General features: G+C 40.6%; 1 protein-coding gene across 1 annotated transcript in view; it reads right to left on the reverse strand.

Annotated features, from left to right (window-relative positions):
* Tis11 (Tis11 zinc finger protein) overlaps positions 1 to 26,390 on the reverse strand; it is a 58,786-nt gene that overhangs the window by 3,397 nt on the left and 28,999 nt on the right. The gene's annotated exons all lie outside the window — the stretch shown is intronic.

The raw sequence follows: 26,390 nt of genomic DNA on the forward strand, positions 1-26,390 counted from the left end.
AGAATGAAGAGGTTTTGGGAAAGGAAGAAGATGATGCAAGCTAAATCTTCAGTTAATTCTTTGTTAACGTAAATGTATTTGGGTTTGATTTAAGTGCTCCAATGTGGGCGTAGACTATGTAAATAATAAATAAATACTGCTATGAATCATACCTGAACAGGCGTAAGTGTTATTTGATTTCATATACTATTTTAATTAAGTAACTGCCATGGAAAAAAGACCAAGTAATCTTCTCCCCTTTTCTAAAAACGTCAGCGATAACTCATGACCGGCGTAGTTAACACTGTTACTGGGTGCAACAATCGACATCAAATTTAGGAACTAGAGCTGAATGTTAGGAAGGTAAAATAATCGTACCGTACTTCTTTAGCTACATACAGGGCATGAAATTTGAAGGCAGCAGTCACTTTAAATACTTTAGGTTGCCATAAGTTTATTGCTCATAAATAAATCGAAAATGCTGCTTATTTTAGTTCCTTGTACACAGTAACATATTCAAACGAGCATTATGGCATTACTATGAAATGTTTCAGCACTGAAGCATTCTGTTCCATTGCGCTTGCATCGTCTTTTCTCCATGGCAGTTCAAATAGTATATGAAATCAAATAACATTAAAACACTTAACTGAACAACGGGAAGACTAGGAACAGAACCAGGGTTTCTAATATGGTGACCACGCAACCGGGAATTTCGCGCCCTCAACCCATCAGTGACTAGCTTTAGTTCCTGAGATTAGAAGGCCGTGACACGGCATCAGACGCTAATCGGTGCACTGAATGATGGTAGCATGTAAGTACCTTATTCTAGTACAGAATAAATACAAGTCATTGTGAAGAACTGCACTCCACTCATTTTATACATTTAGGGTGAGATTCAGTTCGTTAAGAGAAGGTCTCCTCTAACTCTAACTATAGCGCGTCCCACCCCCCAGAAGAGAGAGACGATAGGCCAAGTAGTGGGGCTTGAGTACTGTATTTAACTCTGACCCAACAAAGGCATCACCGCTGTATCACATTACCACGGGGTAAGCAGGTAGGGAGCACTCATCATCATGATACGCAAGTTCTGATATCAGTTCCCAATGGAATGAAGTCTTATCCTGAAATTATTTTCCCGAAAAAACACTTGACGGGCGCTTTCCATTCGGAGAAGTTAAAACTAGCCTTCGTTTCACTCGTTCAAAACAGTTCACCGAGACTCTTTCTACAGACATATGGATCATCGATACAGAATATAAATTATCTTCTTCAATTATTTTCTTCCACGATAAGACAATTAACGGCTTCCAACAAGAAGGCAAACTCGTTCTTAAAATATTTCAGAAATAAAATAATGGGACGAGATGAATGTTACCATCTATTCAGGGTACATTGAGCCTCGATATTGCTGGACTGTGTCCGCAAACAAAACAAAAAAGAAGGAGGGAAAATCGAACACAATTACTTCAGTAAAGTAGAGAACTGCAAATGTGTAACAGAAAACTGAAAAATTGAGGATGTTCTGTCAGCAATGTGGCGTTGTTTACTTTCATACCATCGTTCAAAAGAAACGCAGACACATCCGTAATTCTTTTTCAATGTTGGTCAGGATCGAAAAACGCTGTTCGCACTTGACCGTTTTTGCGGCCAAGAAGAAGCAGAAGCTCGCTAGGGCCACCTCGCTAACGTACACCATTCAGTGTTTCTCTGAGAACATGGCCACATTCGGAAGCAACGTTTATCTATCTTAGTCATGTGGACAGTTGTCATTATCACCAACACGAACTGAATGGCCAAACTTCTGACACTACTTCAATAATAATTCGCTAGGTCTGTTCATAGTTTTCAGAAAGGCCCGCCATTCATACTGATTAGAGGGACATCTCAACTTGCCAGTCTACAAGGACTGTTTAGCGTTCGTTTATTATGAAACAATTAAAACTTTTCACCAACTACCGAAGGCAGTAACCTCTTAAGTGCTATTTATTTGAGCATATGGCTCAAACATTACAATTTTAAGCCCAAGTGAAGGCACACAGTGAATGTCCGCACTCCTCGACATATTCTGTGATCCAAGGCATACCACGAAACTCGTAAGAGATGAGAATGTCTACCATTCTTTAGAACCGACAAGATCCCTGGCCAGTTGGAGCAGTCTGCCAAGTCGCAAGATCTTCATGAATTGCAGTAGTTGATTATTAATTAATTTTGATATTCTCAAACTAGAGAAGGTATGGTGGAGTGATGTGACTCAGAATGGGCAGCCAACTGAACTGGAGTTCCGGTGATCGACCTTCATAACGTAAACACTGGTGCAGCTGCAGAAGCGCAGAGCAATACTGAACCTCATAGTTTTCGGAGGATTTTGTTCCTTGTCCTCAGCTTGGAAACACAGTTCTCAAGATGTTGATTAAAGACAAAAATATAGTGTAATCTTAGATCTTACGTAACACTTTCAACCACTGGCCTGATGGGATAAAATTAAGGGGATTAAACACGAAAAACGAAATATGTCACAGGCTGCTACGATATGGTTCATTTTTATCTCACTAGGAAAGGAAATCATGAGCACATCCTTGTCGCGTTTCTCTAAGCATCCTACGGACCAAAGAAGACGTTTTTCTCTTATATGGAAAACAAATTCCGCTACTTAATAACGAGCCGAACGTTTTTGGTTTTCTATACAGACTAAATGTGGAGGACGCCAATGTCTTGGCCGTCGACTGCCAGACATTGGATGTGAGGACAGCAAATTTAGTGCCATTTTCAGTGGCTACTGATATGTTTGCAACGGCCCTATGTCAGTTTATGAGCGTACAACGAACCGGCCTTTGAAGCCTCGAAGTGAAGCTCAAAAACAGCCCTTGACCAGAGCCACAAACATGCTCGAATATTCATAACATTCTTCATTATTAAGCAAATTCTTGACTTCCTCGTTTTACTCAATTACGTTTTCAGTCGAGGTGTTGAGAAACTGAACTGACCATTGTCCGGCAGTGAATCGAACATTCTATTGAACAGAATGGAAGAAAAGTTTCTGGTAGAATGTAGCAGAAACTTGTCTGAAGGGTCACTTCGTTTGTTCCGGCTCACAATGTACACACTTGTTCGAACAAACGTCGGACGAATTCAAGTTAAATTAACATAAACTTATAACGCCACTGGAATGTAGCAGCATCTCACTTATCTGTGAGCTTGCATCCGGGAGATAGTGGAATCGAAGCCACGGCCGCTTGGTTCCAACTCCTAGGTCTTTACTATCCCAACGTCGCTATAAGACCTGTCTGTGTCGGTGCGACGTAAAACCACTAGCAAAAAAAAAATACAACAACATTGTATCATTATTATGCGCGGCGAAATTTTCCAGAGCACAAGACGTTTCCAAAAGTGAACCCTGGTGTAGTCAGAACAGTCTTCTTTTTCCGAGATGAACCGTGTTGCCCTCCAGACACACCATGTTGATCCCGAGGGATGTGTCACCCATGCTGGTGTCCCCCGAGTTGCCTGAGAGGTCCTGTGCTATTTTTTTTCTTTATTTCTGTTTCTTCCTTATTTATCCTAACCTCCTTACATTTCATTTCTGAGACTGTCTAGCCTCGGGCAGAATGTTTGTTTTCTGAGCCAGTGTGTTTCATCCTTCCCATCCCACTGTGGGTGAATGCGGTAGAATAACATCCACGCTATCCCCTGTGTTGGCGCCCACGAGGCCGTTACCCGAACCCTGGCACTGCTTCCACTTCTTATGCAAGGATCTTCACTTCCATCTATCTATCTCAGCTTCACCGTCGCCTTGACAAAGAACATTGCAATGTATTCGCAACGTCGGCAAACTGTACGAAATGAACGGTTCAACCAGGAAGAAGAACCAAATAAAACGTTTTTTGAATAGGCCAAATAAAACTTCGGCAAACGCGGCTCCAGATTTAAAAGATATTTCACACAAATGAAATGAAGGTCGTCTGTTTTAAGGCAGACTTCATAGGAAATGTCTCCTTCAAACGTAATTTCAGTACACAACCGTCGCTATAGTAGAATTATTGTTTATAACTAACACCGAGCAAGTAGAGTATGGTCGTACTTCCTCTTAAAACAATAATCACCGCCACCACCACCACTCAGCTTGCATTTGGGAGGTCAGCAGCCCTGAATACGTTTTTCCGTGATTTCTCATTTTCACACCAGGCAAATGCTGCGACTGTGCCTTAATTAAGGCCACGGTCGCTTCCTTCCCACTCTTAGCCCTTTCCTATCTCATCGTCGCCAGAAGACCTATCTGTGTTCGTGCGACGTAAAGCCTACCGACCTACTGAAGAAGGGAATGCATACAAAACTCCCTAGAGCTCGGAAACACGAAACAAGTCACCAGGAAAGTCCAGTCGTCTCTTGCATCTCGTCTCTATACCCCACGGATAAGGGTTTATCTGCCAGCCTTCAAGACCTGACTGGCATAGTCGTCCATGTTTGGTGTTTATCCAACAAGTCAGGCGTAAATCGCCCGCCTTAACAGAAATCTACCATCTGCCACAGAGGCACTCTCACGGTAACTGAGGCCATCCTATAATAATAATAATAATAATAATAATAATAATAATAATAATAATAATAATAATAATAATAATAATTATTATTATTATTATTATTTACTTCTACCAGCCAACTCAACCGCGATCGGTCAGCAACTTGCGCTCTCTGTGATTCCATCACTAATGACACAGATATTTTCGCAGTTTTCCCATCTGTCTGTGTGCGTTTCCTTGAAACTCTATGAATTCGAACAATGTGGAGAACAAAGGCCTTTTTTTTCAGTTTCCATCCAGGCAATTTAAGAGAGAGACCGCAGCATTACGTGATGTACACCCCTGGCACGCCGTGGACAGCCCTCGCTTGTCCGGTCCGCCCACGGCAATACCGAGACCCGAATCAAGGTCAGCACGGATCTCCAAAGCACAGCTTTCACTAGTTGTTTACAGACTGCCCGCCAGCGCGACTCCACGATCCTTTCTTCCTCTCCAGTCTCAACTACACTTCGATGCTCACTTTCTTCGTCTAAAATTTACTGACTGTCATCGAAATCAAAAGTAGTTTCCATAATTTCCTTCAGAAGTTTAAATTATTCTAATCGGAATATTCTCCAAAAAGAAACAGGAGCATTTTATGAATCATTATCATCACCGATTAACTAGTAATAATAATAATAATAATAATAATAATAATAATAATAATAATAATAATAATAATAATAATAATAATAACGTATGTTTACCACGGGATCGTAAAGGCCGGATGCCCTTCCTGACGCCAACATAAGTTGAGGAGCTAATGGTAACGTGTTCTCATCCCGAGGTGGTGGAATGAACTTGGGTAACGAAGTGGAAGAAATCGGCCTATGAAGAGGAACTCTCCCAGCATTTGCCTGGAAGCGAAAATGAAAAACCACAGAAAACCATTCTCAGGACAGCCGACGGCGTCTCCGGAATAATAATAATAATAATAATAATAATAATAATAATACACAATGAACAAATTACATCACTAAAGTGCTACTTCAAACATAAATCAGAAACCTCAGCCCTACAAAGATAACGGTTTTACACCCCTCAATCTGAACACCCCGGCTTCACTTACAATATCATTCTCCACAAATGAGGAAAAGATCGTTCTGTGGAAAAAGAAACCTCTTCAGCCATATATCGACAAACAAGCATCGCATGAGTGGCTGACACACTCGGATATATACCCAGAAACATGTTCGCCATACAAGATCAAGTCATTGCCACAAGGAACTACATATACTGCATGATCCGTCTGTCTATTCAGATCTGTGTCGACCATGTAATTCATCTCCAGAAATCATCCAGCATATAACCTCAGGTTGTCAATTAATGGCAAACACAGACATGACCAAATTGCAAAAATCATGCACCAGAAATTAGCCCGACAAAGTAACGTAATCCATTGTGCCACAGCATATTGGAAGTACAAACCCCAGTCAGTCTTGGAAAGTGAAAAGTACAAAATTTACTGGGATAGAAGTATTATCACTGATCAAATTATTACCTGCAATAGACCAGATATAACTTTCGTAGATAAAAACAAGAAAATCTCCTTCATAATTGACATAGCATGCCCTAATACTCACAACCTCCAATCAACACATACAGGGAAGATTTCCAAATACACAGATCTGGCCATAAAACCATGTGGAAACTCAACAATGTTATCATAATTCCAGTAGTGATTGAATGTAATGGTATTATAGCAAAGACACTAGACAGGAGCATTGAAGCTCTTAATCTCTACCCTCTCACTTACAGAGAACTACAAAAAGCAGCAATCCTCGCCACTTGCCATTGGCATGAACCATCCACCATATACAGAGGACTCATGAAAATCGTCCACTAAGAATTTTGACCTTTTATGTATAGTAAATATCTCATAAATATCTGTCAAGTTTATTTGTCCACAATGTAAGTATATGTGCGTATGTACTAAATAGTACTTCTTCCATGTACATTGTACCGAAGAAGCTCATAAACCCAATTATAAAACCGTGAACTATATACAATAATAATAATAATAATAATAATAATAATAATAATAATAACTGGTGTTTTTTGCACAACTCTGATAAAATGTCGAGAGCACGAGTCCTGTGGAAACGTGGAAAAAGGGTACATGGATTTTAATGAAACCTGTTATTTAAGACAAGAACCAGTAGCTATATTCATTGTGCAGCATATACGTTTCGCCCTATTTTAAGAACTTCTTCAGCGCATTATGCGGATTCTTCCGATCGACATGAATACAACATATGCAATGACTAGCAAGATACCCGTGCTTCGCCACGGTTTTAAACTGAAAGTTATTACGTATTTTAAGTTTTGGAATTTGAAGAGTCATCTGTAAGCTGAGCCTGTAACATTCGTACGTCAAACCGTTTTCGGGGAATGTTTATTTATTTTCTGACCTAACACTCATTTGAACCCCATGCGGAAGAATCTGAATGTTTAAAACCCTTATCTGATTTAACATGAAGGATGTAAAAGCGACCACCCTGTGAAATTTTGATTTTGTACGCCGAACAGTAAAGGAGGAATAAATACTTTTTAAGGGGTGTATGTTTTTAAATATTTACTAACGTCTAGGATATAGAAGACCATCCTTCATTAAAAAAATTAAGTTCGAGTGTGAAACGGTTTTGGAAGATTGGATACTGTGTTTTTTGAGTCAACCATCATCTAAACCCCTTAGGCGAGAAATATTTTGAAGTATACGATATTTTATACCTAGAACATAGAACACCCTCCTAGTAAAATTACAATTTTTTTTGCGTCTAACGGTTTTGGAGGGATGAATAATTTCGTTTACCGAGCTAAACTCATTTAACACTTTAGGGATGCAACGTTAAAAGATATTTCCTATTTCATACCTAGGATTTAAAATATACACCGCTATTTGGAATTTCGTCTTCGAACGTTATACCGTTTTGGAGGAAGGAAGGAATATATTTGTTAACCCCCATTTAACTCTCTGAGCGGTTAAATTTGTTTCAAACCTTATGTTATTTTAACACCTAGGATATCATTTGAAATCTTAACTTCACAATTCAAACGGTTTCAACTCTTTTACACCCCCGTAAGTTGATTCCACCCCCTCCCCTGCCACAAAATACGTGTGTATTTATTTGTAATAAAGGAGATTCCAAATACCAATTTTCTCGTCCGTAACATCCTTCGTTTTCGAGATATATAAACAAATTATTCAACTAACTTTTCAATTCATTTATACCTCTCTTAATTGGATTTTCCGAAAACAAAAGAATATGTGTTTCTTTATTTATAAAGGGGATTCCAAATACAAATTTTCATGTCTGTAACATATTCAGTTTTTGAGAATATAAGTATCCTCATAAAAGGAATTCAAGTAATTTTTCAGTCCTTCTTACAACCCCCACCCCTCAAGCGTTTTTTTCCAAAACAAAAAATACGTTACTTTATTTTTAAAAGAGATTAAAAATACCAAGTTTCACGTCTGTAAGATGTTCAGTTTTAGAGATATACAGTACTCATGCTCATTTTTAAAATTAACCCCCTTCAACACTTCGCCTTAAGTGGATTTTCAGAAAACAAAAAAAAAAAAAATACGGTGTTTCTTTATTTTAAAAGAAGATTCCAAATGCAAATGTTCATGTCTGTAACATCTTCAGTTTCTGAGATAGAAGTATCCTCATAAAAAGAATTCAATGCCTTTTTCAGTCCTTGTTACAACAATCCTTGTTACAACCCCCTTAAGTGAATTTTCCAAAAAAAAAAAAACACGTTTTCTTTATTTTAAAGGAGATTCCAAATATCAATTTTCACGCCTGTAATATCTTCAGTTTTGGAGACACCAATATCCTAATAAAAATAATTCAACCCCCTTTTTCATTCATTTTTAACCCCGAAGTGTTTTTCCCAAAAGAAATTATATGTATCAATTTATTTTTAAGAGATAAAAAATACCAATTTTCACGTCTGTAACATGTTAGTTTTGAGATATATTGGAGATATATTGTAGATATCGGTATTCTCATTTTAAAAATTCAGCCCCTTTGTCACTCCTTCAGTAGATTTTCTAAAAACAAAAACATACGTGTTTCTTCATTTTGAAAGGAGATTCCAAATAACAATTTTCATGACTGTAACATATTCAGTTTTTGGGATATACGGCTCTGTTATTCGTACAGGCTTCAATTTCTTATCAAGTCTTGTATATTCACATTAACGATTGAAAAACTGAAGTAGAACGTACATTACGGGTAAAAACATGATTTTTCAATGATAATTCGTTAGTCAAAACCGTACTTATCTACATACAGGCAGGAAGATGAATGTGCCGGCATCGACAAACGAGTTGTATTCGTAAACATGGACAGGATGATGCGCACCACTTGTTTGCGAGTCTCAGTGACGGCAAGTGTGTCAGTCTCCTTCCTAGTGGACGTGGGTACTTCATCTGCCACTTCAAGGATTTTCATTACGAAAAATTGCACAGCTGGTCAATATTTGGTGCAATATGTGGTTGATAAATTTAAAAAGAAAGGCACTTAAGAACATGCCAAGGAAACCCAGGAGAAAGTGTTTAACTGAAAGAAAATAACATTTTTTTTGTTCGGCTGATGAAGTCAAATTCCAAATTAAGTGCACCAGTATTGAGGCAACTCACGGAGGAACGAACTGGAAAGAAGATCAGCAACTCCACCATCAGTCCGATCCCGTATCGGCATGGGTACTATGGAAGAATCCCTCGGAAAAGGCCGTACGTAAGTAGAAAAAAAAAGACGGCTTAGACTGACAACATTCGCTAAGGAGCATATACATAAAGGAGAACGAATTCTGGAATGATGCTATCTGGTCTAATGGGACAAAAATTAAACCTTTTCCGGGTCAGCTGGCATCCGCACAATATGAAGAAAAATTGATACGGACAATGTGGCATATGCTCCCCCAACTGTAAAATACGGTGGTGGGTCTGTAATGCTTTGGGGCTCTATGTTAGCCAGAGGTGTGTGAAACATACATTTCATTGACGGAATAATGAACAAGAAGGGCTATAATGCAACGTGAAGCACAGTGCCGAAAAAATGGGGATGCCACCTGTTTATATGTTCCGGCATGATAATGACCCAAAACACACTGCTGACATTAATAAGACACATTCCTAAGCAGCTTAGAACACCTCCCCAGTCTCCGGATTTAAATCCCATCGAAGATCTTTGGGCTTCGTTGAAGAGGAATATCCGTAGGCAACGTGTGCGTACGAAGGAGAAACTTAAAAGTGTGATTCTTCAGGAATGGCATAAAATCAGCTCGGACATGTGCAAGAAATTAGCGTATTCTACGCGGCGACGACGTCAGGCTAGGGGACATTCCACTAGATACTAACATGTTCCATGAACCCTTCATTTTTTGTTTATTTCAAGTGCTCAATTTGTTTGTAATAGCAAAGATACACGATTATGGGCGCGCTTTTCTTTATTACAAGCTGTATGTTTTGTTAATATATGTTTTCTGAAGGCTTTGTTGAATATATGTTCAGTGAATAAAATCCTTTTCAGTTTCTTATTTTCTGGCAGTGCGTTGAGATACTAAAGCAAACAGCCCGTATGAATAGAACAGGTACATAGCGTAAGTATCCTGATGAAAGGTATTCAACCCATTTTTCACCCCTCTTAAGAGGATTTTCTAAAATCAAAACAAAATACGTGTCTCCTTATTTTTAAAGGAGATTCCAAATACAAATTTTCACGTATTTAAACCGTTAAGGTTTTGAGATATTTTAAAAATTCACCCCCCCTTTTCACCCCTTTAGCGACAGAATACGCAAAAATCCTCCCTTAGCGAGCACCTATATTGTAATACTGTATCCTCAAAATTTCATTTCTTTATGTCGAATAGTTTTGGCTCGGCGATGATGAATCAGTCAGGACATGTTATTGTTCAATCATTAAATATAAAACAATGTGTAACTCTTGCAGACTCTGCGCACACATGGGTATCTGCCTTCATATTTCCTGCTAGATAGTCAAAACCTCTTGAGGCTCTTTGCGCTCCTGACCAAATTCTCAGAAACAAGTTCCTTCAATGAACTGAAATGTTGAAATCTAAGCAGGAAACAATGACGTACCAAGAAGTTGCCCCTAGGTGTAGCTCTATTTAAAGCCCATGCCTTTCTCAGAAATGTTGTAATGTCTTCCCCCAAAGTTACCAAGCACGAAGCAATTACAGCGTTGTTTTTGAATCTGGTCTTGTTTCCAGCTCAATCAGAATCGTCCCTCAAGACCAGAGTCTACCAATCATCTGGCTATCCTCTCAGAATGTTGCCTTTCTATAGCCGAAAGTGCAAATATATTCATAAATCTTAGTATCAGTTAAATATTACGTTCACAAGACCTTCGAGACGTCGGAACTCTCCCGTTGCAGAGGCACTGTCAATCTCGTTTCATAGTCCCTAAAAATAACCTCCATCCGAAATAACACATTTCGAGTTTTAAAAAATACTGTCTGTGTACATCCAGCAGCTCCGGCCCCGCGTGTAAGCGTAGTGTGTCGTTCGATTCCGGGCCAGGTCAGGGATTTTTTACCTGCATCTAGGACTGGTTCGAGGTCCACTCAGCCTACGCGATTACAATTGAGGAACTATCTGATAGTAGAGCTGGGACAGATACAACGCAACCGTTTCCGGAACAACCGTTGTAAGAAAATACCTGTTGCAGTTGCAGTGGCGTTTCAAGTTTCACAACCGGCACGTATACAAAACTGCCGTCCGCAATCGTTGCATTTGGCACTGGGCTTTTCCAGTGTAACGCAGTTCCGTGCTATTGACTGAAGCGCCTCACGCCACCCACAGCGAGTATTTTTTAGTTAATACTATTAGTTATTCTAATTACATTCCACTCAGTCATGAAATACAGAACTAGGGGATATTTAGATGCCGTAACATTTATCATTTAAAACTAATACGAAAACATAATGACTGTAATTACAGACACACTCACAATGGTAATCTTGAAGTTGAGATTCAAACTTTTACAAACAACTAAGAACACAGGTATTAATCACAGCTTAATGATGACACAGTTTAAAGAACGAAGAGAAATACGAGCATTATTCCACTTGTAGGTCGCAGAAAGTACAGAAATTTAAGATTATTTCGTTATGAATTTGTAAATTATGTTGATATTGAAACATAAATATTTGTAATTTCTATGTTATATAGGAAATTTTTAAGACTTTCCATTGGGGGAGTAGGTATAAAATTAACTCGTCTTCACGTTACATCGTTTAAATGTAAGCAGGTTGACGGCTCTCTGGATAAACTGTCAGTAAAGTTACCGGTACCTGCAAGTTATTATTCTTATTCCTTTTGCAATCTGGTTTACATCGCACCGACACAGACAGGTCTTATGGCGACGATAGGATGGAAAAGGGCTAGGAGAGGGAAGGAAACGGTCGTGGCCTTAATTAACATACAACCCACCATTTGTATCTTCAGCGCTGCCGATAGTGAAGTTCGAACCCACTCTCTCCCGAATGCAAGCTCACGGCTAACTCGGATATCGTAATTAAGACCACGGCTACTTCCTTGTTTTTATTTTTTTATTTGCAAGTTGCTTTACGTCGCACCGACACAGATAGATCTTATGGCGACGATGGGACAGGAAAGGGCTAGGAGTGGGAAGGAAACAGCCGTGGCATTAATTAATGTACAGCCCCAGCATTTGCCTGGTGTGAAAATGGGAAACTACGGAAAACCATCTTCAGAGCTGCCGACAATGGGGTTCGAACCCACTATCTCCCGAATACGGCTACTTCCTTCCTAGTCCTTTCGTATTCCATCTCACCAACAACCTGAGTTTTATAATAATGTTACTGGTTTAAGTCCCACTAACTACTTTTCACGGTTTTTCGGAAAGCCAAAACCTGAGTTTAGCGACGTAAAACAACTAATATACGTAAACAAGGGAAGATCGCTCCAAATCCCCACATTTGTCATGTTCCAAGACTCGTCCATTCACAACAAAATTTTCACATGCCAGTATGGGAAGAGAAGGTATGAACAAAAGAAAATACTCCTAAAAGAAGAAGATAACGGCAAATAGAGAAACGAAGAGAAAGAGAGGTCTACTTGATCGATGCGAAACAGAACTATGCTATGTGGACGCTTATCTAACCACTAGAGTCCTTATCTTTATCGCTATAGATAAGGAGTGATTAGACTTCACAGCCCCGGGAGTAGACTGTAAAGGAATCTGCTGGAAAGTTGAACAGGTTCTGAGCTCGGTCACAGCGACCAGAGCAAACTTCTGTTTCCGTGGTGGTTCAGTTCAAATGTCGCTCAGCAACAGCCACAAAATCTTGCCATTACGTTATAGAAAATGATAGAAGTGGGATGTTTATGTTACTCTTCGCTGTTTGCGAGTAACGTAACTAACAGAAAATGGGTGGAGTGGAAATTATGAGAATGAGTAGAACCATCAACAATAACACACACACCTATCGTAAGGAGCCCTAGTGGCTTTTAATTTGGGAGCGAGGGTTGGTGATCTCTCTTAGTCAACTCTTGTTCTCTTCCGAGCCTGACGGAGAGTCTTTCGTAGTGTTAATAGAGGAAGTTAATCACTACCATCAACAATGCCAAGTGTTAGACTCCTTATCATACGAATTGATCGTAGAAAGCAGACACTGGAATACAACATCGTGTCAAAAGGCATGAAGAATGGAGTAAGAGAAAGGAAGACCGTTAACGTGATGAAATATTCACTTATCTGATGAAAGATTCCTACGACAGAGTATGAGTTTCGTCGACACGTTGCACAAGAGTGTAGTTAAACTGCCCTAACTTAACATGCCCGGCTGAACGTAGCGGCCTTCGATTTGAGGGTCCCTGGTTGGATTCATGGCAGGATTAGGGGTTTAAGCCGCATCTCGTTAATTTCTCACCACCGCAGAAATACGCAGCAGTGAACTGGGCTGAATCCAATCCCACGTAACTGGGAAAAGGTCTGGAATAATAATATTAATAATCTAAGCGTTTTGCAGTTTTGCTTCAGCACACAAAACACCGTGATTCCCAGACACACTCTGATCGCGACAGAACTGCAGAAGATTGTTACTTCATTTCAGGAACTCGGAATGGCTCCTGTGCGAATGTGGTGTTAACAGAACTTACCAAGCGTATAAGGTATAATTCTAACTTTTATCAGGAGCTGAGGAATGAAATAGTCGACTATCAAACGTTAATAACTATTGTAGTCTGAGCAGGAAATCAAATCAAACTTTGAGGGAAGCGACTACGCTAACCTCCAAGCAGAGACAGCGGAATGGAGTTTAATAAAATCACAGTTTAGCAGTTTATTTACTATCAAACTTCAGTGTATGAAACAGAGCCAAGTCAGTCTCAAGGCAAGAGAAAAGTGCTTCGATTTATACAAGTTTCGAATGTTCACGGTTTCAATATTTAATGAGGTAAAGTAAAATGCTATTCCATTTCTTAAGGGGTTGTGTAAATTTTCACATTGATATTTATTCCAAAATTTAATGAAAACTTAGTTGAACAAATCTTTTGTTTCCAAAACATTAGTTTTAAAACAGAACTTGAGCTACATTTTATGTTTATAAAATATGAGTAATACGTTACAAACCCTCTTCCCGGTATGGTTGAGCTACGTACCGCCATGTGAGTGTACGGGCTAGCGCGACCTTGACACAGTACAATCCTGGAGTTGCCACTTCGAGGATGGTGGACGGGGGATTCGAACCCACGTTTCTCCCGAACCATAACTGACCGTGCCACAACCTACTGTGTTAATGTTGGCGGCTTCGTATTCGAGCCAACACCACTAGACTCGCACTACAGCGATATTCGGGAAGTATGAGGGTGGCTGGTTGCATTGCACGACATCGTTCATGCAACATCGTGATTAAATATTAGTGAAGAAGTTACAGGTAAACTTATCACGGCTGCGTTGTGGAATAACAGTGACCCCGAACACGCGGAAAAATAAAAGAAGGAAAAAGCTTGGGGAATGGTGATTACAACGCTGTGTGGAGATGAAGAGTTGGGATGCCACTGATCTCTATACCTGGATGGCTGGTAGCTTGGGTAGCAGTAAGCCGAATAGAAGATGACAGGCGTAGTAAGATGGCAGCGAGCGCACGGTGCAATAGACCATGAGGAGCGCGCTTGCTTTGTTTATGCTTAGTTCAGTGACGCCAGGCCTCTTGATTGTAGTTCCACGAGTGTTCTGTGCTGTGTTATTGCAAAGTAAATAGTAGTGTATTTTACGAATCTAGGTTCGTTGCCTTGTAGTATACTTGTGGATTACAAGATTCAATTTAAACACGTACGTGTTTATCTGAAATATACGGGGTATTAACATACCGCAGTGTTCAGCTTATGGATGTACAAACAGAACCGATCAGGAGAAGGAGAAATCATTTCATCGGGGAGTTTTATACTGTACATAAGAATCTTCCTAGGGTAGTATTTTGAGTTTTAGGTTTATTGTATCTTATTTCGCATATTCTGGGAGCAAAATGGCAATTAACTTTTGTAGGTTTCCTTTCTCTAGACCCGAACATCTAAGATCATCGATTAGGAGTATCAGGCGGGAGAATTGGGAGCCTTCTAAAACAGCTGTTCTCTGCTCGGATCACTTAGAGGAAGACTGTTTTGATAGAAATGGACAAATTGTACACCGTAGAAGTGATGTACAGCCAACTGTTTTCAATTTTACTGAACATTAACTGCAAGTAAAGATTTAATTATATTTTTTTATTTCTCATAATTAAACTGACGGTTTCGATGAAATAATTGACGTGACCTTATAACAATCTTAGAAAATTAAGTCTGGAGGAATTCTAGACCTTATTTACATCAGTAATAATTATGGGTTTCAGACACTGGAGTGGTGGGAGAAGGGAAATTGTGGTGGGTGTTTGGGGCTATCCCATTATACTATTCGTGGTATTTGGGACTCTTTTAACTGGTGTTACATATTTCTGATGATGACTATCAATATCGCTATGCTAGCTGAATTTAATTAAAGAGGTCTGTAATAGTAAATTAAGCTGCAGGTAATGTGATATATTGACAAGTTTTGAATATTTGCTGGTTTTATAAATGTGTACATTTGCTTCAATGATATTTTAATTTGATAATATGCGCGTTATTTCATGGAAACAGGAAACAGAAATTCATTATCAAGCACCGATTACGATATGTCGAATCTAGGCCTGTATAGTGAGCTACGTTTATAGGTACATCATTTTAAGAATGCATAATTTCGTGGCATACACGTATACAATTTACAGCAATGTTTCCAGAAACTGATTTTCACTCGTATTGTGTTACCGATCGCTAATGGCATGTATTCAGCACCTAAGTTAATATTTGTCGGCCGTTACTATACACTCATGTTTATTGCTATCCCGGAGATTTACTGGGCCTGGAATGACGTGTCAGTGATCCCAATATCCTTATGCTTTGAGTGAACATGTCTCTATATTTTTAATTATTCCAATGTGCCATTTTTTTTTTTTTTGCTAGTGGCTTTACGTCGCACCGACACAGATAGGTCTTATGGCGACGATGGGATGGGAAAGGCCTAGGAGTTGGAAGGAAGCGGCCGTGGCCTTAATTAAGGTACAGCCCCAGCATTTGCCTGGTGTGAAAATGGGAAACCACGGAAAACCATCTTCAGGGCTGCCGATAGTGGGATTCGAACCTACTATCTCCCGGATGCAAGCTCACAGCCGCGCGCCTCTACGCGCACGGCCAACTCGCCCGGTCAATGTGCCATTAATTGCGACTTAAAATTGACTATATTATCATTGCTTCCCCATAAGGAGAGCTCTAGGTTGGGTACGCCAACATGGCGAACCGCGCGCTCAACTTGGCGTACTTTCTCCTGCAGCGGAGACCTGCCATCAGCGATCCATGTATAGAGATCAGTGTGGGATGCACAATGGAAAAAAAAAGTGCTACCTTGCATGTAAGTACTTTTCTTTTGAACGGCGAATAGTATTTTACTGAGAAGTTATTCAAAAGAGCCTGTCGACATCCGAAAATAATAGATTTTAAAAACATTCTTGAATCATCACCGAGTTCTTTATTCAACAATACGAAGGTACCGGTCTTCACGCAGCGCTCACATCCGTAGTATATTGCTTTTTACTGCAATTTTACAAGACCTCTACTTCTGAAACTCCTTATACCTTTCAAACAGATTGGTAGGAAGACGGTGTGTCGGTCATTTCCAAACAAAGAAGCTCAACGGTGCGCTCAGTAGCGAGTAACAGTGCTACTCACATTGAACGAGTGAAGGTTTGTCTAATGTGACTGTTGTTAGTGAAATTATACAAGTTACAATGACATCCACTGATCTGATACCATCGTGTTTGGGTGAAGCAGTGGAGGAAGTGGACTGGAAACAAATGAGGTTTACATCATAACTATGAAACAGTGTGTCGACAAGTTCTGAGGAAGAAAAGTCACTTTCGTTGGTTGAAGGCTGTATTCCATTCGTTTTAGGAAAGGATGGAATTACCAACTGGAGCCTCTGGTCTCAATACAAATGTTCGAACCCGAAAACAAAATCTGCAGTGTTCCAGGAAAGATGCTGAAAGCAGCATAGGCTAAGTGATGTGGTGACTGACTGTGTAAAATTATTGTTTCCTATCATGCATGCAGAATTACACGTCTGCATTACTTAGTTCATACTACTCCTGTTTCAAATTTGTTTAAATTTAAGTATTCCTATGCCTAAATAAATATTTGTTTAACTTTAAGCTTTCGTGTTCCAAATAAATTGTTTGTTTACCCTGTAGACCCGTTTGGAAACCATAGAAAACCATTCTCGGGACAGCCGACGGTGGGTTTCGAACTCACGCGTCTCCCGAGTGTAGAGGTTGGCTCTTTAGCACCCCGCTTGGCCGTGTTCCGAAATAAATGAATATCTCAAATTGACGTATTAAAAATGCCTCAAAGCCTTTGTGAGCGCTGCGCTACTAGCGAGTAATGCCGGGTTAATAGGATGAACCCAAATTTTCCCGCTGTTCTTTTTCAAGCTAATACTTGTAATTCATCCATTTTACGAAGAACACGTGTTAATGAAGACCTCTGTCTGTAGGAAGAGGACAAGGTGGGAGGGGAGGGGGGGTGTTGTGTATATCTCATATCGACGTTCTATGTATGGACACAGTCAAATAATTGCTCTTGCATTTACAGCCGACACTGATCTTTCTGTTAATGACTGTTTCTTTTCCTCGTCGTCTTCACTGTCACTATGGATCGAAAAAAAACATTTTTGGAGGTTTCGTTGCCTTAACGCTGAATTATAGAGGTTCTGAAGGCCAGAATTCGAATTATAACAATTGGATTCCTTCCACAGATAATTCGATGTATCCGTTGGGTTTTCTTCGAGAACTATCGACGCTTTTGTCTCGGAGCGTAAGGGAACAGATGTTTTCAATTGTTCGAGGTGTTTGGTTACTTGGTTACAAGGGGCAGGTCACTGCATAAACCCGATAATTTGATTTCTTCTCGCAGTGCTACTCGGAGTTGAGGAGTGGACACTATGTTTGAGAATAGCTGCCAGTTGCACGGTTTATTCCAATTAACTAGATCATATCTACTTGCACTTGCTTCTCTCATTCTTGGAGACATTTCAGCAGATGTTGCGATGATACAACACCTGAAAGCCGACACGAGAAAAACTCCAACCCGAAACACATGCCGTAATCGTGTGGACGGAAAGACTGCACTGTTTCAAAGTCAATGGCTACAGAAGAAGAACCGTATTAGTAGAGTGTGTGTACGTTTTCCTTGATCTGTGCAAAACATATGGTTGTTAGAATGTTCATATGATTCGCTTGATACTGTCCATCATGCGGGGCCTGTAGCTGGTATCAGGATAATTAGCCATAGAACATGTAATTTTACGTGCAACCCGAAAAATAGAGGCGTGACTTCTTTTTAACTACCATAATGCGTAGGTCGGGATTTGAACCGTGATCATTTCATCAGTTTGTTAGAAACCATCTTTACATGTAAAACCAAGGGATTCAATACTGTGTGTTGTGTTGTGTGTAGACGAAGACGCCGTCCCTGGACCGGCCAGTATGCACATTATAGCTGTTGAGAAGAAACTCACTCTGTGAATCAAACCCGCCAGAGAAAGTCCATTATAGTGGTGGCGTGCCAGATGCGACCGTGCCGCATGCGACCCGTGCCACTAGCGACCGCATAATGTGTATCCGTGCCGATTGCGACCGGCGTTGACAAGCAAATTGTCATTTGATAAGTTGTGTCATCACCCAAGATAAGGTAAGCTAAACGGAGTGCAATGCCATTTCAATAAGTCCTATAAGCAGCTACTGCCCCTACTTTACATAACACTTCTGGGGGAAACTGGTTTTACAATACGAAACATGGTGATGTGTTTACGTTTTTACCGGGCGAGTTGGCCATGCGGTTAGAGGCGCGCGGCCCTGAGCTTGCATCCGGGAGATAGTGGGTTCGAATCCCACTGTCGGCAGCCCTGAAGATGGTTTTCCGTGGTGTCCCATTTTCACACCAGGCAAATGCTGGGGCTGTACTTTAATTAAGACCAGGGCCACTTCCTTCCCATTCCTATCCCATCGTCGCCTTAAGACCTGTCTGTGTCGGTGTGACGTAATGCTACTAGCAATAAAAGAGATCCTAATACTCTGAAATTATTTACGACGTAGGCCTAATTTATCGTGTCCTATTAATACCAGGAGTGTCCGAGGACGTGTTCGGCTTGCCTGGTGCAGGTCTTTCTACCTGACTCGCTTGGGCGGCCTGCGCGTCTGGATGTGGGATTATGATAATGAAGTACGGGGAGATGAAACCAGGTTTCGGCACGTAGCCTACTCCTCTCGAATAATACCAAGGGGTCTGCTCAATGCTTTACGTCGCCATCCGACGGCCGAATCACCATCAACAGCGTCATATCCCCTCACTCCATTTGAACACTGCGAAAAGGTTTGGATTTGAATCCAGGCTTTTGGCATGCAATCTAGTGATTAGACACTGTCTACCATCAACTTTCCTACCCTGCCGGTCAACATTCTGATTGTGATTTTTTTTTTTTTCATCCAGGCTAAGTGGCTCAGAGGGCTCAGACGGTTGAGATGCTGGTCTTCCGACTCCAACTTGGTAGGTTCGATCCTAGCTCAGTCCGGTGGTATTTGAACGTGCTCAAATACGTCAGCTTTGTGTCGGTAGATTTACTGGCACGTAAAACAAATCCTGCGGGACTAAATTCCGGCACCTCGGCGTCTCCTTAAACCATTATATTTTTCTTTCGACCAATGGCACTCGAACCTCCTAACAACGGTGTCAGACCTTTATTTTAGGAAAGACCAAGTTAGCTACTTATAAGCAATCTGCCACTTGGTGACAGCCCTTAATGCAGATCAATTGTAAGTGATTGATGGGTCGCATCTGGCACGTAACCATTATAGTATAGCAGACGTGCTGTAATCGCTGCAATCTACCCGGAAACTACCGACATTGCTAAGCTCTCGAAGTCTCTTGGTGTATTCTTAAGACCCATGAAAGAAAAATACAAGTCGATTAGGAGAATGTTGGGACATGAGAGGCGGCAGAACACAATTCTTGATCCTTGTGACGAAGGAATCAACCGACAACACTTGTACAAGAAATGGCAACCAATAAGCCCGAGATTCCGAAGAAGTCGACTACACTTCACAAATTATACCACCACGAGAAAAGTTTTAAAAACAAAATTCATAAGCATGTAAGATAGAACTGAATGAAAATTTGTACCATAAAGTCCCTCACATGTTAGGCTATAGTCTGAAACCACAAAGGACCGTCCGTAGATTAATAAGGCTTCGATTTCAACGACAGGGAGTGAAATACTTTAAAAAGAAGCAGAATTTAGTGTAGTGTTATTCAGAGAAAATTAGGCGTTAACTAATGACCAATAAGACTAAACTAAATTTCTTCCTTTCTAAATTAACATACCGCCACAAACGTTCTCTTCTTCAGAAACATTCACATCTTCAGCTTAGTACAAAAGGAATTTAACCAGGTCTAAAGCAGAAACACAACACTTATCCTTGGAAGGAAATTCGAAGCAGCTGCTTATCAAAAAACAACAGATTCTAAGATACTGTACCAGTTACTTTCCTCACTGGACATTGTACTGAACTCACCCTTGTGTAAAAGAACTTTACATCGTACTATAACAATCACAAAATATATCAACAAAAGACTGGTGATGACGAGGTGGGCAAGAAAAAAAAACCCACTTACAAACCGTGTCTGCCGTACCGTACCTATCTGAGCACAGCATACAGCACGACAAATGGCCAGTAATGAGTTTTCTGTTTGGAAGCAGAGGTGGCATACTATTAGCTCCCGTCGACGGAGGACCGGGTTCGATTCCCGGAACTGACAGAGATTTACGGACGGTAGGAGGACTGGTGTGTGGTTAAAATGGTACACGCCATTTCCGTGAATAAACAATAAAACCTATTTGAATGTTACTAGAATGAGGTCTTTACGCTCTTTAAAAGCAACGAAATTTTTGAAAGTGAAACTCATGATGTTATTCGTTAATGCCCACTGAAAATACTAAAGGTCCTCAACAAACATTGCCCACCTGAAGCTGTTGTAATGAAGCGCCTTTACCTAGGCATAGATCAAGCCCGCCATTTTGGCTTACAAATAACCCTGGTGGGAGTCTTAACCCTACTATATGTGGAGGGAGTGTTTCTGTGGTGTGTTGACGAGAGGACTGAAATGGGATAACACCCACCCACAAACACTGCTAACAAAAAATGAAGTGTAGTCACTACTCCATTACCACCACCTGCTAAGTAAAATGTCACTCTTAACCTACTGTTAGATCACTCCAAACAAAGATGTGATTTTAAGGAACGAATGCAAAAACTCGTCGAGACAGCATCACCATCAAACTCTTTAAATACTGCGTTAACGCAATGAATATGCTCTTGGGGAAGTATCTCTAGGAAGATTAAACATTGTGCGGTCATGACACAGAGTCTGCGTTGAATGTGCGAGGATAGAGAGTGTTCACACGGACTAGGTGAAAGAGAAGGAGATGAATCGTAGCGACTAAAACATTCCTGAATAATTACAAGCAAGTTATCATATCATAACTTAAAGTTCCCTAGGATAATTGCACTTCCCTGTTATCACTACACGACGCAAGAAGTAAAAACAACTTCTACTTACAGACGCTGTGTAATACTCCATGTTCATTTCGGTATCAAGTTTAGAGTATAACCATTAATAATTTGGATAATTATTTTCTTACACTTGAAGTTTTAGTATCAGTTGACGGTCACGGCCCGTCTAATATTTCAAAACATAATGAATGTAAAACAAAGCCGCCTTGTATAGCGCCAAAAACAAACGCAAGCCAACATCCGGTCTACCAAGCTCCCAAGGACGCAGCCAGATTACCCATTAAGTGGTGCCTGCAAGGGCTTGTATGGCTTGCATCTGGACTGGATTCTGCGTCGCAACACAACCTTCTAGTTGCGTCGCACTAAATGCCTTCTTTTCTACGTGTCACGTTCGTGCAATTATGACAGAACGAAGTGTTCGCTGTATTCACTCAAAATTGCCACACAGAATTCGACGCAGTGGACTGGCTTCTCCATGTTAAAGAAACTATTTTCGGGGAGAAGAGAAACCATTTTATTACTGAACGTTTGTTGGCCCCGCAAGCTAGGGATAGCAAGCCTGCCTCTAACCCCGACTTCCCGATAAGATAGCGACGAAGAATAACGGCTGAAAGGATTCGTTGCGCTGTTCACGCGCCACCTCGCAATCTGCAAGTCTTCAAGATACAATGCAGTTTTGTTCGGTATTACTATAAGTTACTATGTCTTTTAGAAATTAACGAAGCGGAATTAATAGGCTTCTCTCCACAAGAATGTGGAAGTAATCCACAATAACGCAATTTCATGGCCCCTAAAATGCAGAAAACAAAATAGTTATTGGTTTCTTTCCGCCACACCGACTTAGACAGATCTTAACAGGGACGATAGGACGGGAGACGGCTAGGACTAAGAAGGAAACCACAGAAAACCATGTTCAGGGCTGGCGACAGTGGGGTCATCCCTCGTAAGTTTACTTTTAATTCTGTAAAAGCAGTTAGATATTACTGTTTCAGATAGGCGTTAGTTCGATCCTAGGTCGTTCAAGGCATGGCTCTAAAATACTGAAACAGAAGTAAAACACTTTTTGGAAATCCAGTACACTAACATAATATGATTAAATCTAGCTATAGTCCGGCTCCAAGGCTAAATGGTTAACGTGCTGGCCTTTGGTCACAGGGGTCCCGGGTTCGATTCTCGGCAGGGTCGGGAATTTTAACAATGATTGATTAATTTCGCTGGCACGGGGGCTGGGTGTATGTGTCGTCTTCATCATCATTTCATCCTCATCACGACGCGTAGGTCGCCTACGGGCGTCAAATCAAAAAAGACGTATCTGGCGAGCCGAACTTGTCCTCGGACACTCCTGGCACTAAAGGCCATACGCGATTTCATTTCATCTAGCTGTAAAACATGAGGTCTTATTTTCCGAAATTTCTCCACATGTACTTTTATTGCCCTTTCTCAAATTTATTGGGGTGGACATTTGATCTGAATTTGGCCCTTTTCTACGCCCGGACGACAATCGTACATGGAGTGCTACTGCAGGGACCTCAACTACAACACGAGCTGAGGATGGCCAACTCATCCATGAAGCGAACGGGCTTAGCGTTGGTAACGTGAATAGGCCTACATTTTTACATAACGCGCAGTGGTGCTCACGCACAAAGAAACAACACCAGTCAGTACCAGTTTTAAATGAATGCCAACACAAAAACTTTCACACTGAACCATAGTCCATCTTTTCATACAATAACATGGGAACTTCCTTCAAACACATAATGGAATATACAACTAGGTCACATCTATTCCTGGTGCAGAAGTTATCAGGCAGTGCACTAACGGTAAATAAACAGCAACTATTTCTAATGGTGGGAATTGAACCAATTCTCGATCAAAGTTCGCAGGCTGCTTAGATGGCGGCACTGTCTTATACGAGTAGGCTATATCGCAATTTCCACAGATATCTTTCGGTCACCGACTTCTTTGTTTGAATGTGAAGGTACGATCATTTTTCATAGCAAACTGTAACTCAACTTTGATATACTGCAAAACATTTAATGATATTCAGAAATAATAATAATAATAATAATAATAATAATAATAATAATAATAATAATAATAATATGCATCAGAAACTCTGATAATTGGTGGCAGATCACACATAAAATACATAGAAAAACAAGAGAGGAATATTCTAGGACCTACATGCGAAAATGGTATTTGGATTAAAAGAAAATCACAGGAAATCTATCACGTAACAGAAAAAAATCACAGGCACCATTAGAAAAAGAAGATTAAAATTCGATGGTCATCTGATCAGGATGGATAACAATAGGCTAACAAAGAAAATACTAAATCTCGCAGTATCTCTAAAAATTCACAACTGGCTTACAGAAATAAACAAAATCTTCAGGAAATTGGTATAAATGAAGAAATCTTGCAAGACAGAAAAAAGTTCAGAAATATCATAAACAATCACCAATTTGCCGATCAACCTAAAAGACAAGCTACAGGATGGACGGAAGAACGCAAAAAGAAGCCCAGCGAAAGGATGAAGAGATTTTGGGAAGACAAGAAGAAACGTTCGCACACGCTCTAGTTGGGCTTAACGAATCAAAAATATTGAGAATGACTGCTCGTACAAACAGTGGCAGGGAGTACTCGGAAAGAGAAGATGAAAACTAAATTGCGAATAAACTCGCTGTAGGCTTCAGTGGTGAGATCATGTAAGGCGAATGGAGGACGTGTGTGAGAAAATTGGAAGGAAAAAAGCGTTGATGAGTAACCTCGGATTTTAATGATTTACTGATAAGACTTGTGGAGGCCATAGAGGATTGTGGAGTTTTTAGTTAATTCACTGAGGATTGCAGACGGAACGCACGACTTGGACGGGAACAGAATCAGGAAGACCAGCAGCCACGGAGTCAAACATGTTCAGAAATAAGGATATTAGACTCCCTACGAACTATCGACCTGGCTCTTATGTACCGAAAGAAGAAAAGGACAGAAAGAAATAACATATTCTCTAATCTGCTTAATTAAAATGTCATCAAATATTATGGTTTTGGTTTCACTACAAACATGTGGCTGCCTGGTTTGGGTTCGAACCCCACTTTTGGTAGCCCTGGTGGCTGTCGGCCACGGTCGCTTCCTTCCCGCTCCTAGCCATGGCCGCCTGTGTCTGTGCGACGTAAAGCAAAACAAATTCTGAGCAATGCCACTGTTATATAGCGCTAGTCACAGCAATACACAAACGCTAGAATTAAAGCCCACCGAACGGTGGCGTGCCAGATGCGACCGTGCCGCATGCGACCCGTGCCACTAGCGATCGCGTAACCTGTAACCGTGCCGGATGCGACCGGCGTTGACAAGCAAATTGTCATTTGATAAGTTGTGTCATCACCCAAGATAAGGTAAGCTAAACGAAGTGCAATGCCATTTCAATAAGTCCTATAAGCAGCTACTGCCCCTACTTTACATAACACTTCTGGGGGAAACTCGTTTTACAACACGAAACATGGTGATGCGTTTACGTCTTTTCCCAACGGGCGAGTTGGCCATGCGGTTAGAGGCGCGCGGCCCTGAGCTTGCATCCGGGAGCTCACAAGAGCCCAGAAACGGGAACTTTGAAGTAAACTTAACCTAACATTTCATAACCAGTTGGAAGTTGACTATATACACTACAGATTCATGTTGTATGTGGCTTGAAGCGAAGTGATAATTTCTTGTTAAAATAATGTTTTTCCTGTAAGGTTGGGTTAGGCGTACTTTACTTTGGAACCGGACAGAGTCACTTTTAACTGCTGTAGTTATCATTGATTCAAAAATGGTCATGGGCGCCCGCAGGATCTGTTCCTCCAAGGGAGGGCACATTAACAATTTTCTTGAATATAAAATCCAATATAACGTCAGCAACATTAACTTGTTTACAGAAATTTCCGGTTGTAACAGATGCTAGATGACTGTAAGTTCAGTTTATGAAATAATCTGGTATGATATTAAACAACTGAACATCAACCTTGAAACCATGAAAATGGTGTGTACCCAATATGGTGATATGAACCGAAAAGAATCGAGGGAGGAACAAGTAGCGAACGCGATGTCTTGATTCATTTCGTACACTGCATCACTTGTTCAAAATCTCCCTACCTCTAATGTTAAATAATACCTTTTATCCCTAATTCCGGAAATTTGTCAACAATTCTCGACAGTTATTTATGACTTAATTACATTGTAATATAACTGAGAATATTACGAATACATATCCAAAAACAAAAGCCGGGCTGAATGGCTCAGACGGTTGAGGCGCTGGCCTATTGACCCCAAATCGGTAGCTTCGATCCTGGTTCAGTCCGGTGGTATTTGAAGGTGCTCAAATACGCCAGCCTCGGGTCGGTAGATTTCCTGGCAAATAAAAGAACTCCTACGGAACTAAATTCCGGCACCTCGGCCTCTCCGAAAACCGTAAAAGTAGTTAGTGGGACGTAAAGCAAATAACATTATTATTCAAAAACATAAATCCGTGTGATGATGCGAATGAGGATCATCAAACTCAACCACTTGTCCGTCCAGCTGTAGCCGGTAGCAGAATGCGCGACCCACTCATTCTGGGGATCATTTGAGTTTGACCGGACTATGTTAGCTTCATGCCTTTGCTGGCGGGACCTACTGTTTACAGTACAGTGC

Source organism: Anabrus simplex, chromosome 11 (genome assembly GCF_040414725.1).
Source record: "Anabrus simplex isolate iqAnaSimp1 chromosome 11, ASM4041472v1, whole genome shotgun sequence".
Lineage (NCBI taxonomy): Eukaryota > Metazoa > Arthropoda > Insecta > Orthoptera > Tettigoniidae > Anabrus > Anabrus simplex.